The sequence below is a fragment of the Trichomycterus rosablanca genome, chromosome 3, assembly GCF_030014385.1.
Source record: "Trichomycterus rosablanca isolate fTriRos1 chromosome 3, fTriRos1.hap1, whole genome shotgun sequence".
In the NCBI taxonomy this organism is placed as follows: Eukaryota; Metazoa; Chordata; class Actinopteri; order Siluriformes; family Trichomycteridae; genus Trichomycterus; species Trichomycterus rosablanca.
The window spans coordinates 3,208,584-3,223,881 of NC_085990.1; the positions used below are offsets into that span (position 1 = coordinate 3,208,584).

General features: G+C 38.0%; 1 protein-coding gene across 2 annotated transcripts in view; it reads left to right on the forward strand.

Moving 5' to 3' along the window:
• Positions 1-5,207: 5,207 nt before the first annotated feature.
• The window catches only part of ptk2ab (protein tyrosine kinase 2ab), an 84,348-nt gene continuing 74,257 nt past the window's right edge, over positions 5,208-15,298 (forward strand). For both annotated transcript variants that reach the window (XM_062992446.1, XM_062992445.1), the window contains exon 1: positions 5,208-5,371. The gene's annotated coding sequence lies outside the window, so the exon portion shown is untranslated. The remainder of the gene's footprint in view (positions 5,372-15,298) is intronic.

The window sequence follows — 15,298 nt, forward strand, 5'->3', positions numbered from 1 at the left end:
TAAGGAGATTTAGCTAAAACTACTAAAATTGGGTTAAGAACTGTCCAACGCATTATTAAAAAGTGGAAGGACAGTGGGGGGGGGGGGGGGGGGATGTGGTCAGAAAAAAATCTTCAATGATGGTGATCGGCGATCACTTAAACGTTTGATGAAATCAAATGGTAGAAAAACTCCAGTAGAACTCAGGGAGATGTTTAATAGTGACAGTAAGAGCATTTCCACACGCACAATGCGAAGGGAACTTAAGGGATTGGGACTAAACAGCTGTGTAGCCTTAAGAAAACCACTCGTCAGTGAGGCTAACCGGCAAAAACAGCTTTAATTTGCTAGGGCATAAAGATTGGACTCTGGAGCAATGGAAGAAGGTCTTGTGGTCTGATGAGTCCAGATTTACCCTGTTCCAGAGTGATGTGCACATCAGGGTAAGAAGAGAGTCCTCAAATATTCATTCATATAGCTGCATTCGATGATTAATAAAAGCTGTAAAAGATCCTGTTACCTATTGTATATCAGTTACAGGTTTTTTGTTAAGCATTTATGGCATTTATGCTACTGTACAGTTAAGGTTTTGGTACAACACGCCTTGACATGTCTAGGTTGTGAATTTATTGTTTACGTCTGAAGGTTTTCTTTGAACAGGACAGGTTTTATCACTTAGACTTAGCCTTAGACTCTCCAGAATGGTAAATAAAGACCTGCATTGCCACGGAATTTCCTTTCATCCTCTTCATAATTCATTTTTTTTTGGTTGATTTATATCCATGTTCAGAATTGTATGCTAAATGTTATCCAGTATATCATGCCATAAGCAGCTGACTGAGCATCGAGCTGAGGTCGTGGACTTCACTCTGGAGACATGCACATAATCTATTATAATAGACCTTAATCAGCCCTAATAACAGTTCATCACTTCTTCTTTACTGCCTAATTACTAATAAATTGAAATTCCTTTGACTATAAAACACAAGTAAGCTTTATCTAAACCTTCAAATCTAGTCAAAGAGACTGTAGACCAGGATTAAAACTGTCTACAGTAAACCTTCAGCAGATGGCAGCGTTGCACGTCGGATATACACTGACATTAAACATTAAAACCACCTCCTTGTTTCTACACTCACTGTCCATTTTATCAGCTCCACTTAGAAGCACTTTGTAGTTCTACAATTACTGACTGTAGTCCATCTGTTTCTCTGCATGCTTTGTTAGCCCCCTTTCATGCTGTTCTTCAATGGTCAGGACCCCCACAGAGCAGGTATTATTTAGGTGGTGGATCATTCTCAGCACTGCAGTGACACTGACATGGTGGTGGTGTGTTAGTGTGTGTTGTGCTGGTATGAGTGGATCAGACACAGCAGAGCTGCTGGAGTTTTTAAATACCGTGTCCACTCACTGTCCACTCTATTAGACACTCCTACCTAGTTGTTCCACCTTGTAGATGTAAAGTCAGAGACGATCGCTCGTCTATTGCTGCTGTTTGAGTCGGTCATCTTCTAGACCTTCATCGGTGGTCACAGGACGCTGCCCACGGGGCGCTGTTGGCTGGATGTTTTTGGTTGGTGGACTATTCTCAGTCCAGCAGTGACAGTGAGGTGTTTAAAAATTCCATCAGCGCCGCTGTGTCTGATCCACTCATACCAGCACAACACACACTAACACACCACCACCATGTCAGTGTCACTGCAGTGCTGAGAATCATCCACCACCTAAATAATACCTGCTCTGTGGGGGTCCTGACCATTAGTCAGTCAGTAATTGTAGAACTACAAAGTGCTTCTATATGGTAAGTGGAGCTGATAAAATGGACAGTGAGTGTAGAAACAAGGAGGTGGTTTTAATGTTATTTTTTTATGTCTGTTCTGCACACATTAATTAATCATTCGCAGTTCAGACTGGAAACGCTCCCTATTTACCCGGGCTTGTGACCTCTAAAAGTGCACTGATAAATTTACTTGTGTGATCTAACAACTTAAAGCTGCACTAAATTTGAACAAAGATCAATTATCAAATTATCAATTATCTACCATAATAATAGCATTAAAGAGGAGAAGAGACACATTTGATCATGATAATATACAGTCTAGGCGGCACAGCGGCTCGGTGGGTAGCACCGTCGCCTCACAGCAAGAAGGTCCTGGGTTCGATCTCCAGGTGGGGCGGTCCGGGTCCTTTCTGTGTGGAGTTTGCATGTTCTCCCTGTGTCTGTGTGGGTTTCCTCCGGAAGCTCCGGTTTCCTCCTACAGTCCAAAAACATGCAGTCAGGTTAATTGGAGACACTGAATATATATAAGTGAATGGGTGTGTGTGTGTGTGTCTGCCCTGCAATGGACTGGCGTCCCGTCCAGGGTGTTACTATGTGCCTTGCGCCCATTGAAAAGCTGGGATAGGCTCCAGCCCCCCCCATATACAATATACAATCTAAGCCTAATGGAGGGTTAAGGTCCCTGCTCAAGGGCCCAACAGTGGCAGCGGTGATGTTTGAAGCAGCAATCTTCTGATTATTAATCCAGTACCTTAACCGCTACGCTACAACCGCCCCTCATATAAGCATATAACCATCAACAGGAAAAGGCCAGCAGAAGACTGGACCAGTGACATGACTACAGTATATCTGATTTAAGCAGCAGCCTTTGTGTGACGAAGGAACATGGAGTCCTACAGCACTCAGGTCTGATTCTACAGCCTATTCTAATGATAATAAATATCCCAGCGTGACTGTTTTTCTTTCAATATGTCAGTCAGGCTCTGTAATGATCATTAAACCCTCATGACTACGGCCAGTGTTTTCAGACAGAATGTGATCCTGTGCTGACACTGGGGCTCATTATGAATTCAGGCAGCACGCCTCTCGCCCATGCGGTGAGCGTCCATCGGCCTGGCTCGGCGCTGGCCGTGGGAGGCCGCGCCGCAACACTGGAGGCCCTGGAGGAGCGCTCCAGCTCTGACATGGCAGTGGAAAGAATTTTTTGGGATGTGCCTGTTAGACAGAGCATTTACACATCTCTACGTTCCATCGGTGCTCGTGGGTGTGCGGCTATTATGCACACGCACATACTGTTGCTTTTCTTTCTCATTTGGATGTGGGGCTGAGAGAAACAGTCGACCATTCAGTCCTGGATTTGTTTTTTTAAATACAAATACGCTTTTATAAAGCGATGTGTTTTACCTGTGTTTTTCATCCCATTAAAGAAACAGCAGCAGTCTGTCCACCACATTAAGTGTGATTAGTATGGTAATTATATTCCCAGTACTGGAAAAATAAAACAACAGAGCATTTGTCTACTTGAAACGTACTTCAGGTGCAATTATTGGGGCAATCATTAAACATTTATGCAGAACACATCTTTGTAAAACTTCCGCTGCCGCTTCATCTTGGTTTGGGTTGATACCCAGAAACACTGAATACAAGGCAGGAACAAACCCTGGACAAGCCCAACATAAATCGCAGGGCATAAAAACCTTTCACATTAATTTAGCTGCACTCAGGTGCCATCCAGAGTAGCCAAGTAATGTTGAGTAATGTCATTTACATAATGCAGGTTTTGGTAGGTGGAAAAATACTGACACTGACTGAGGGGGAGGCTCTCAGAACCCACATTGATATGTGGCACCCACTTAACCAGCTGCACTACCACGCCATGCCATTTTTGTAAAACACTTTAATCACTTATTCAATCTTTCACCCTAATTCTGTACAATAAGTCCTCTTAGAAATGACGCAACCTTTAAATTGACAAGAATTTGTGGTTGTATAAGCTACACAAGTGCAGAAAAATTATGAAATTGTGTCATTCTTTGTTTTTTAATTCACATGTTGTGTATTTTAAACATGTACTGGGAGAATTAAGATGAATAATTCAATGTCACATATTGGTATCTTGTCTAATAACTTTTCTTTAATTAAATAATCAACAGAAATAATGCAGAGACAGTTTGGCTTGGAAATTGGCCAAACATTGACCAAGCCTTGACCAAGCTGGTTGACCATAACAGAATAAAAACATGACTAAGCTGCATAAAATGTTTTGACCAAGTCTGTCATGCAGCATAACATACCACAGTTGACCAAATTGGGTCACTGACATAACACAGATTGAGCGAGCTGGTCAACCAGTTTAACCATTTTGACCATAACCTTGCTGGCTGATCAGCTTGACCAAACTTGGTCACTGACATAATAAAATTGAGCAAGCTGGCCAACCAGTTTAACCAACTTGACCATGACTAAACTGGTCGATCAGCTCAACCAAAATAGGTCACTGACATAACAGGATTGACAGAGCTGGTCAACCAGTTTAACCAACTTGACCATGATTAAACTGGTTGAAAAGCTTGACCAAAATGGGTCACTGATATAACACGATTTATAGAGCTGGTCAACCAGTTTAATCAACTTGACTATGACCAAGCTGGTCGATCAGCTTGACCAAAATGGGTCACTAACATAACATTAACCAACTTGACCATAACTAAGCTGGTTGATCAGCTTGACCAAAATGGGTCACTAACATACCAGGATTAACCGAGCTGGTCAACCAGTTTAACCAACTTGAAATGACTAAGCTGATTAATCAGCTTGACCAAACTGGGTCGCTGACAACAGGACTGAGCAAGCTGGTCAACCAGTTCAACCAACTTCACCATGACTAAGCTGGTTGTTTAGCTTGACCAAAATTGGTCACTGACATAACAGGATTGACAGAGATGGTCAACCAGTTTAATCAGATTGACCATGACTAAGCTGGTTGATCAGCTTGTCCAAAATGGTCAGCCAACAAAAATATCCAACTTGACCATGCGTGGCATCAGAATATCTGGCTTGACCAAGCTGACTGGCCAGCATAACCACCGAGGTGACTCACCTGTATAGGAAGCTTGACCAGTTTAGCCAGCACAACCAACTTTTAAACAAAAGAAACCATTCAACCAGTTTAATCATGACTAAAGACCAGTATAAATACAGTATATGTAACGTTTTATGACCAGTTGCCATCCTAAGCTTGTATTAGCTGATTTTCTTTACTCTCATATCCATTATCTTTAAGGACAAACTTTGTGTCACTGATTTGTAACCTGTTGGTTAAATATTGCCCAGGACATGTGTGCACAGTGGGCACAGAGGGCATTCTGTGGGCACCGAGGTCCAGCAGCCTTGTCCAGTTGGACTCGCACAGTCAGCAGCCATATTGGCTCCATCAGTGCAGGATGCAGGAGCGGCGCTGTACCGTCGCTAGTTTCCCAGCTTGTGGAGGGAGAACAGACCGTATCACCGACTAACCACCGGGATCTAACAACCGACCACACCGAGATCAGACTGCATCCAAACCAGCTGCAGAATAAGCGCTCCGGTTAGGAGAATCCCGGACAGAGGCGGGTAAGAACCGGGCAGCTCGGCTGGAAGAACCGTTAGAAGTGTTGTTGTTAGCCTGTTAGCATGGTGTCAGATACACACACACACACACACACACACACACCGCTGCAACTCAGACTGGCTTATAAATCTACACTAAATCTGTCTTTTAATTATTCAGTATTTAGCATTATTAAATATATTTCAACTAATGAGCTTATTGTGTTTATGATTATAAAGAGAATTTCTCAGTTAAGGACTGTTTGTGTAGAAAAATAGAACCGAACTGCTGAAGTGATTTGCTGTTCTAACAAAACAAAACGCTTCAGATCCGTTAAATTTATATTATGTTTATAATCCTCAAAAAACAAAATAAATAACCTTTAATATTGTTTTACAATCTCAGTATTTATTAACTGCTTATTTTAAAAGAACTGCTCAAATATGGTTCAGGTTTGACACGTTCTTAAAGTTTTCTACACAGACCAAATACAATAAAATAATAAATATAATACAGTAATTATAATATAATAAATATAATACAATGATTATAATATAATAAATATAACACAATAAATATAACACCATAAATATATTACAGTAATTATAATAAAATAAATATAATACAATAAATATAATACAATAATTATAATATAATAAATAATGTAATACATATAATATAATAAATATAATACAATAAATATAATATAATAAATATAATACAATAATTATAATATAATAAATATAATACAATAAATATAATATAATAATATAGTACAATAAATATAATATAATAATATAATACAATAAATATAATATAATAAATATAATACAATAATTATAATATAATAAATATACAATAAATATAATACAATAATTATAATATAATAAATAATGTAATAAATATAATACAATAAATATAACACAATAATTATAATATAATAAATAATATAATAAATATAATACAATAAATATAATATAATAATTATAATGTAATAAATATAATACAATAAATATAACATAATAAATATAATATGATAAATATTATACAATAAATATTACACAATAATATAATATAATAAATATAATATAATAAATATAATACAATAATTATAATATAATAAATATACAATAAATATAATACAATAATTATAATATAATAAATAATGTAATAAATATAATACAATAAATATAACACAATAATTATAATATAATAAATAATATAATAAATATAATACAATAAATATAATATAATAATTATAATGTAATAAATATAATACAATAAATATAACATAATAAATATAATATGATAAATATTATACAATAAATATTACACAATAATATAATATAATAAATATAATGGACCTTTACAGATCTAAATAAAAATAATGGGGACTGGACCAAAAAACAAGTGTGTTGTGGCCAGTACATGGTACTAAGCAAATGTGAACCAGGAAAAAGAATATACAATACTGTATATATTATTATGTACATTAGTAAGAAAATCATTTTAGCCTTATTTAGTTTCTTGGCGTTTTCCATCTCCATACCTGTGTGGTATCAGACTCCTGATTCTCCTAATACATTTACAGTCGAGAGAGAAATTGGTTCTGGATTACTATAATTAAAGTAATCCCAAGAAATAAGGTTTTGGCAAAGTTTAGTACCTCTCCAAATGATTATCTACAGGTAATGCTTAAAAGGATTTTTGAAGATGTACAGATGTACGTGTATAAATTGGATTAAAACAGATTGTATAGAATCTTAAATGTAAACAGACAGTAACACGGCTATATTTAGACAACGGTATTGGGAAACTCCTAATTACTCAGTTCAGATATTTTGAACACACCCATTCCTATCAGATGTACAAAATCAGTTACGTAATATAAATCATCTGCCTCCGAATATGTGCCAACAATTTGGGAAACACCAAATTCCCTTTCCTCCAGTATCCAGTATGACTGTTCCCTGTGCACAAAGCGAAGCATATCAATACAGACATATGACGAGCATGGTGTGGTGAAGCTATACCGAGCCCTGACCTTAACCCTGCTGGCATGATTTGGGACGTTGGTAATAAAAAAGAATAAGCATGTAATACTGCAGTTATTACATAATAAAGTGTCACTGCGGTATTACATTCTCCAGTAATAATAATAATAATAATAATAATTACCTTATTACTTTTTTAGGAAAGGTATGACTGTGGGGTCATTTTTTTAATGCAGTAAAAGCCTCTACTCCTTTAGAAAAGCTTTCCACAAGATTTTGGAGTGTGCCTGTGGGAATTTATGCACATTCAGTCAAAAGAACACAGAACACCCTTGCTTGCAATCAACGTCCCAAATCATGCAAGTTTCACCACACCATACTTGTCAAATCACGTCTTGCTTTGTGCATCAGGGAACAGTCATTTCCTAAATGCCAAAATTCCAATCAGGGTGGCAGGGGGGTGCTGGAACCTATCCCAGCTTTTCAATGGGCGCAAGGCACACAGTAACACCCTGGATGGGGCGCCAGTCATACACATACCCATTCACCTATAGGGCAATTTATTCACAGGAATAAATACAGAAGCTACAACATCACACTGTTTTTATTTTCACTTTTACACACAGAACATTTAGCAGCATTTTTGGCTCGTTTAACAGCACCGTACCAACATTTAAAATAAAATTTAAAGTGCAACTTTATCTGTATTTAACAAATAAATTTAAATCATTTCAATATAAAATTCTAGATCTGTCAACTCTCAAGTCTCTACACCTTAAAGAGGCAGCGAACAAATTTTAAAATAAATAATAAAAAATATTATTTATAAACAATAAAAATGAAACAATTAAATAATAAGAAATAAACAAACGTATCTGTCTTGTCCTGGCTCGGAGATCTCTCACATCCTCAACGAAATTTAATCCGTCAGTGTTATGAAATAAAACAAACGACACAGTTTCCCGTTTAGCCACAGACGTCCTCTTCAAAATCCAGCAGGGTTTAATCATCTCGGAAATTATACAACAGTTAGTTCCGACCTTATAATCTGATTGGTTGAGAAGCGTTGTAACCGTGCTGATATTGGTGATAACAGCACGGCCTTTTCACACCACAACTGTATCACTCCGCTGACGCGTTGCCAGTAACGACAAGCTTCATGCACACAAACGCGCACGCAGGGACACCGACCTTATTCCCGATCGCGTTTTAAATCCGTGATCTGATACACAATCTAGTGCACTGTGTAGGGAACATAAACGTGATCTGATACACAATCTAGTGCACTATGTAGGGAACATAAACGTGATCTGTTACACAATCTAGTGCACTATGTAGGGAACATAAACGTGATCTGATACACAATCTAGTGCACTGTGTAGGGAACATAAACGTGATCTGATACACAATCTAGTGAACTATGTAGGGAACATAAACGTGATCTGATACACAATCTAGTGCACTATGTAGGGAACATAAACGTGATCTGATACACAATCTAGTGCACTGTGTAGGGAACATAAACGTGATCTGATACACAATCTAGTGCACTATGTAGGGAACATAAACGTGATCTGATACACAATCTAGTGCACTGTGTAGGGAACATAAACGTGATCTGATACACAATCTAGTGCACTATGTAGGGAACATAAACGTGATCTGATACACAATCTAGTGCACTATGTAGGGAACATAAACGTGATCTGATACACAATCTAGTGCACTGTGTAGGGAACATAAACGTGATCTGATACACAATCTAGTGCACTATGTAGGGAACATAAACGTGATCTGATACACAATCTAGTGCACTATGTAGGGAACATAAACGTGATCTGATACACAATCTAGTGCACTATGTAGGGAACATAAACGTGATCTGATGCACAATCTAGTGCACTGTGTAGGGAACATAAACGTGATCTGATACACAATCTAGTGCACTATGTAGGGAACATAAACGTGATCTGATACACAATCTAGTGCACTGTGTAGGGAACATAAACGTGATCTGATACACAATCTAGTGCACTATGTAGGGAACATAAACGTGATCTGATACACAATCTAGTGCACTGTGTAGGGAACATAAACGTGATCTGATACACAATCTAGTGCACTGTGTAGGGAACATAAACGTGATCTGATACACAATCTAGTGCACTGTGTAGGGAACATAAACGTGATCTGATACACAATCTAGTGCACTATGTAGGGAACATAAACGTGATCTGATACACAATCTAGTGCACTATGTAGGGAACATAAACGTGATCTGATGCACAATCTAGTGCACTATGTAGGGAACATAAACGTGATCTGATACACAATCTAGTGCACTATGTAGGGAACATAAACGTGATCTGATACACAATCTAGTGCACTATGTAGGGAACATAAACGTGATCTGATACACAATCTAGTGCACTATGTAGGGAACATAAACGTGATCTGATGCACAATCTAGTGCACTATGTAGGGAACATAAACGTGATCTGATATACAATCTAGTGCACTATGTAGGGAACATAAACGTGATCTGATACACAATCTAGTGCACTATGTAGGGAACATAAACGTGATCTGATACACAATCTAGTGCACTATGTAGGGAACATAAACGTGATCTGATACACAATCTAGTGCACTATGTAGGGAACATAAACGTGATCTGATGCACAATCTAGTGCACTATGTAGGGAACATAAACGTGATCTGATACACAATCTAGTGCACTATGTAGGGAACATAAACGTGATCTGATACACAATCTAGTGCACTATGTAGGGAACATAAACGTGATCTGATACACAATCTAGTGCACTATGTAGGGAACATAAACGTGATCTGATGCACAATCTAGTGCACTATGTAGGGAACATAAACGTGATCTGATATACAATCTAGTGCACTATGTAGGGAACATAAACGTGATCTGATACACAATCTAGTGCACTATGTAGGGAACATAAACGTGATCTGATACACAATCTAGTGCACTATGTAGGGAACATAAACGTGATCTGATACACAATCTAGTGCACTGTGTAGGGAACTTTAATGTGTTTGTAACGTGAACAGTTAGCTTAATAGCCCAGTTAGCAGCTCCTAAGAGTTCTGTTATCACCCATAATCCTTTGGTGTGTGCGAGAGGTTTTTTATTTCTTTTTTTACCTTCTGAGGTTCTGGCCTTTTTCTTCTTGTTGTTCTTACCTCCCTAAAATGAGTTTTTGCAACTTGGGATGTCTGCTTTGTAGTGTTAAACTTTATATTCGTTGTGGAACTACTTTTTGGCGGAAGGTATTGTCAGTATTAAAGCATATTTATTATGAAATTCAGGGCTTCTTTGATTTATTTTCTTTCTTTATTTTGTATAAACTGTTGTATAAAAGCAATAGAACACTTGAGGTCGTGCGTTATCGCGAATAACATCACGGCTGTGAAATCTCAACCAAACTCTGCGTCAATTCTAATTGGTCCATCGCGTTTGATTGACATCCACATCTTCCAATTGTAGACACTTTATACAACATGCAGTAAAACAGTGTTTTTAGTTGTGGCAGTAGTAGATGATTTTTTAAAATGCTAAAAGTTTACGTAGTTCAGTGTGTTTTTATTTCTGATTGGCCTTATTTACATTAAGTGTTATTTACATTAAGTGTTATTTACATTAAGTGTTATTTACATCAGAGGTGGAAAGTAACGAATTACATTTACTCGCGTTCCTGTAACTGAGTAGTTTTTTTTGTGTACTTTTTAAAGTAGATTTTACAACCTGTAATTTTGCTTTTACTTAAGTATGTTTTGTATTAGGAATTGTAATTCGCTTCATTTTAAATAACATCCGTTACTGAGTACAAAAATAAACGCTAAAAAAAATGGCGTCTGGGAAACTGCTGCAGTGAATTCTGCGATGGGGAGTCGGATCTTTTGGCTCGGTTCCTTTTAAAGAACCGTTCAGAAAAATGGCTCTTCGTTCTTTTGTTCAGGCAGCGAGAGTAACTATAACACAGCCCCGATATTAATATCAGTGATGAACAATCTTCTAATTCAAACAACACTTACATGAGAAAAAAAGATTGTTGTCAAAAGTATACAAATTGACAACAAGTATATTTTAATAACTAAAATAGTTTAAAACAGTTGCAATAAATCATCTGTTGTATAACTTGTAGCCAAATTGGGCTAACATTTCAAGCATAAAAAACAATAGAAATACAAAAACAATTTAGTACAATTTACAAAAATGACCCATCAATAGTGGTTATACAGTTTGAAAATGTTTTATGGGATGGTCTGTACTAAAATAACACACTACACATCCCTAAATGTTTTAAATGTTGTATCAACATGTTTTTTCTATTATATTTGAGTAAAAAACAACTATTGTGAGATTTATATCCACTTGTTACCCTCTCCTTTTAAAAAAAAGTAACTAAGTAATGTTTACTTTAAATGAGTTACTTTTTACTTGAGTAGATTTTTAGACTAGTAATTTTACTCAGCTGGGCGATTTTGCCAAAAAAAAAAATCTCGATTATTTTTAAATTATTACCGATTCTCGATTACGATTTCGATTTTTTTTGTTCTTGTATAATGCAATTGAAAAAAGACATTTTAATTTACATTTTAATTTAAAAGACTGCAGAAGTGCAAAAATAGTAACAGCACCACCGATAATTATCCTTTCAAGGAACTCAAACTTTATAACAATAACTGTATAACAATAATTAACAATAATTAAAACAAAATAGAAATCTTAATTAGCTATATCCTTCATAAGAATAACTCACAAACAACTCACTTTAAATAATGTGCAGCAGAACCTCCTTACATTAAGAAAAGTGTGACACTTGTTGTCCTCCGTTTACTGTTTTAGTCTTCGCTGATTTTGGACACTGTGTTTTTGCCTTTTTGATATTAAACTTTCCTTGATTTATATTCCGCGAGCGTCTGCTCAGTTTCTGCCTCGTGACATGTTGGTATTTTAATTAAAATATAAAGTATGTAAACAATCGCGATTGTCACATTTCTAACATCGGGTGAAAACGTTCATTTGAATTAACCGAATTAATCGTGAAAATCGCCCAGCCCAGAGTTCCTCTGAGTTCCTCTGAGTTCCTCTGAGTTCCTCTGAGTTCCTCTGAGTTCTTCTGAGTTCCTCTGAGTTCCTCTGAGTTCCTCTGAGTTCTTCTGAGTTCCTCTGAGTTCTTCTGAGTTCCTCTGAGTTCCTCTGAGTTCTTCTGAGTTCCTCTGAGTTTTTCTGAGTTTTTCTGAGTTCCTCTGAGTTCCTCTGAGTTCCTCTGAGTTCCTCTGAGTTCCTCTGAGTTCCTCTGAGTTCTTCTGAGTTCCTCTGAGTTCTTCTGAGTTCCTCTGAGTTCTTCTGAGTTCCTCTGAGTTCTTCTGAGTTCCTCTGAGTTCCTCTGAGTTCTTCTGAGTTCCTCTGAGTTTTTCTGAGTTTTTCTGAGTTCCTCTGAGTTCCTCTGAGTTCCTCTGAGTTCCTCTGAGTTCTTCTGAGTTCCTCTGAGTTCTTCTGAGTTCCTCTGAGTTCCTCTGAGTTCCTCTGAATTCCTCTGAGTTTTTCTGAGTTCCTCTGAGTTCCTCTGAGTTCCTCTGAGTTCCTCTGAGTTTTTCTGAGTTTTTCTGAGTTCCTCTGAGTTCCTCTGAGTTCCTCTGAGTTTTTCTGAGTTCCTCTGAGTTCCTCTGAGTTCCTCTGAGTTCTTTTGAGTTCCTCTGAGTTCCTCTGAGTTCCTCTGAGTTCCTCTGAGTTCTTTTGAGTTCCTCTGAGTTCCTCTGAGTTCTTTTGAGTTCCTCTGAGTTTTTCTGAGTTCCTCTGAGTTTTTTTGAGTTCCTCTGAGTTCCTCTGAGTTCTTTTGAGTTCCTCTGAGTTCCTCTGAGTTCCTCTGAGTTCCTCTGAGTTTTTCTGAGTTCCTCTGAGTTCTTTTGAGTTCCTCTGAGTTCTTTTGAGTTCTTTTGAGTACACTGGGGGGGGGGGGGGGGGTCAAGTAATCACTCAGCTCAGCTTTGGTTTTGTCCTCTTGTGACTGGGGGGTGGATGGAGGTCTTAAGATCTGCTTCTAACAATATAGACTACAATTCCCATGCTCCCACGGACTGTCACGTGATTATCACACAGCTCATCGGCTCCGGAGTTTCGATTCAGTTCGGCTGTGTTCGATTCAGTGAGTTTTAATTAAACTCTTCTGTTCGTGTGTCTCGTTTTGCCGATCGTGTTTGCGCTCCTTGTTACTGAATCTAACCGTTACCGTGTATGACACTTGTTGTCTTCCGTTTTTGCCTTTTTGATATTAAACTTTCCTTGATTTATATTCCGCGAGCGCCTGGTCAGTTTCTGCCTCGTGACATGTTGGTATTTTAATTAAAATATAAAGTATGTGAACAATCGCGATTGTCACATTTCTAACATCGGGTGAAAACGTTCATTCGAATTAACCGAATTAATCGTGAAAATCGCCCAGCCCTACTCGTACTTAAATAAAAATTCATTAAAGTAATAGTACTTTTACTTGAGTACAATATTTTACTACTCTTTCCACCTCTGATTTACATTAAGCAACAGTATCGGATCGGATTACACGTTTTTTTCCTTCCGATATCCGATCCAGTGATTTGGGCCAATATCGGACTGATACCGATACAGAGTATTGGATCGGTGCAGCCCTAATTATAACAATGCATTGTTGACATTTTTAATAAGAACCGTCCAGCTTGTGCTCCTGCGTCAGGTGTTGGTGTTTTTAATGGCTGACCTTTACTCAAAAGGAATGAATGAATATCTAACTTTATAAAGGTTTTTTATTTATTTTAGCGTTCAGATCATTCAGATAACGGTTTACTGCGCTCGATTTCACTGTGGATCGGAAGTAGAACGCTTGGTTAATCTGATATGCACAGAGCCGGTCGTGGCAAGTCATAGCTGGTGTGTGTTTGTGTGTGTTGAGGGGAGGGAGGTGCCGGCAGACGGAGCGCTATAGGTGTGTGTAAGCCGAGCAGGAAGACTCAGGTATGCTGTAACGGCACGAACAAGTCATAGGTATAGGTGTAGCAAACAAAACAGCTAAAACAGCTAGGCACATAAGATAAAGCTAGGCTTTATTTCAGCTGGATACATGGGATCACAACATGCAGTTTTGGAGCCTCCTGAGTTGTGCCAATGGAGGTACGTAGATTAAGTGGATTTCTTTTGGCTGGTCAGGGTTGTGAGGTTATGCTGAGCCAGCATGGCTGCCGGGGAAGGATTTTAAGTAAACAAGATGCCTACATGTTCCTCAGTTCCTCTGAGTTCCTCTGAGTTCTTTTGAGTTCCTCTGAGTTCCTCTGAGTTCTTCTGAGTTCCTCTGAGTTCCTCTGAGTTCCTCTGAGTTCTTTTGAGTTCCTCTGAGTTCCTCTGAGTTCTTCTGAGTTCCTCTGAGTTTTTCTGAGTTCCTCTGAGTTCCTCTGAGTTCTTTTGAGTTCCTCTGAGTTCCTCTGAGTTCCTCTGAGTTTTTCTGAGTTCCTCTGAGTTCTTTTGAGTTCCTCTGAGTTCCTCTGAGTTCCTCTGAGTTCCTCTGAGTTCCTCTGAGTTTTTCTGAGTTCCTCTGAGTTCCTCTGAGTTTTTCTGAGTTCCTCTGAGTTCCTCTGAGTTCTTTTGAGTTCCTCTGAGTTCCTCTGAGTTCCTCTGAGTTCTTTTGAGTTCCTCTGAGTTCCTCTGAGTTTTTCTGAGTTCCTCTGAGTTCTTCTGAGTTCCTCTGAGTTTTTCTGAGTTCCTCTGAGTTCCTCTGAGTTCCTCTGAGTTCCTCTGAGTTCTTTTGAGTTCCTCTGAGTTCCTCTGAGTTTTTCTGAGTTCCTCTGAGTTCTTTTGAGTTCCTCTGAGTTCCTCTGAGTTCCTCTGAGTTTTTCTGAGTTCCTCTGAGTTCTTTTGAGTTCCTCTGAGTTCTTTTGAGTTCCTCTGAG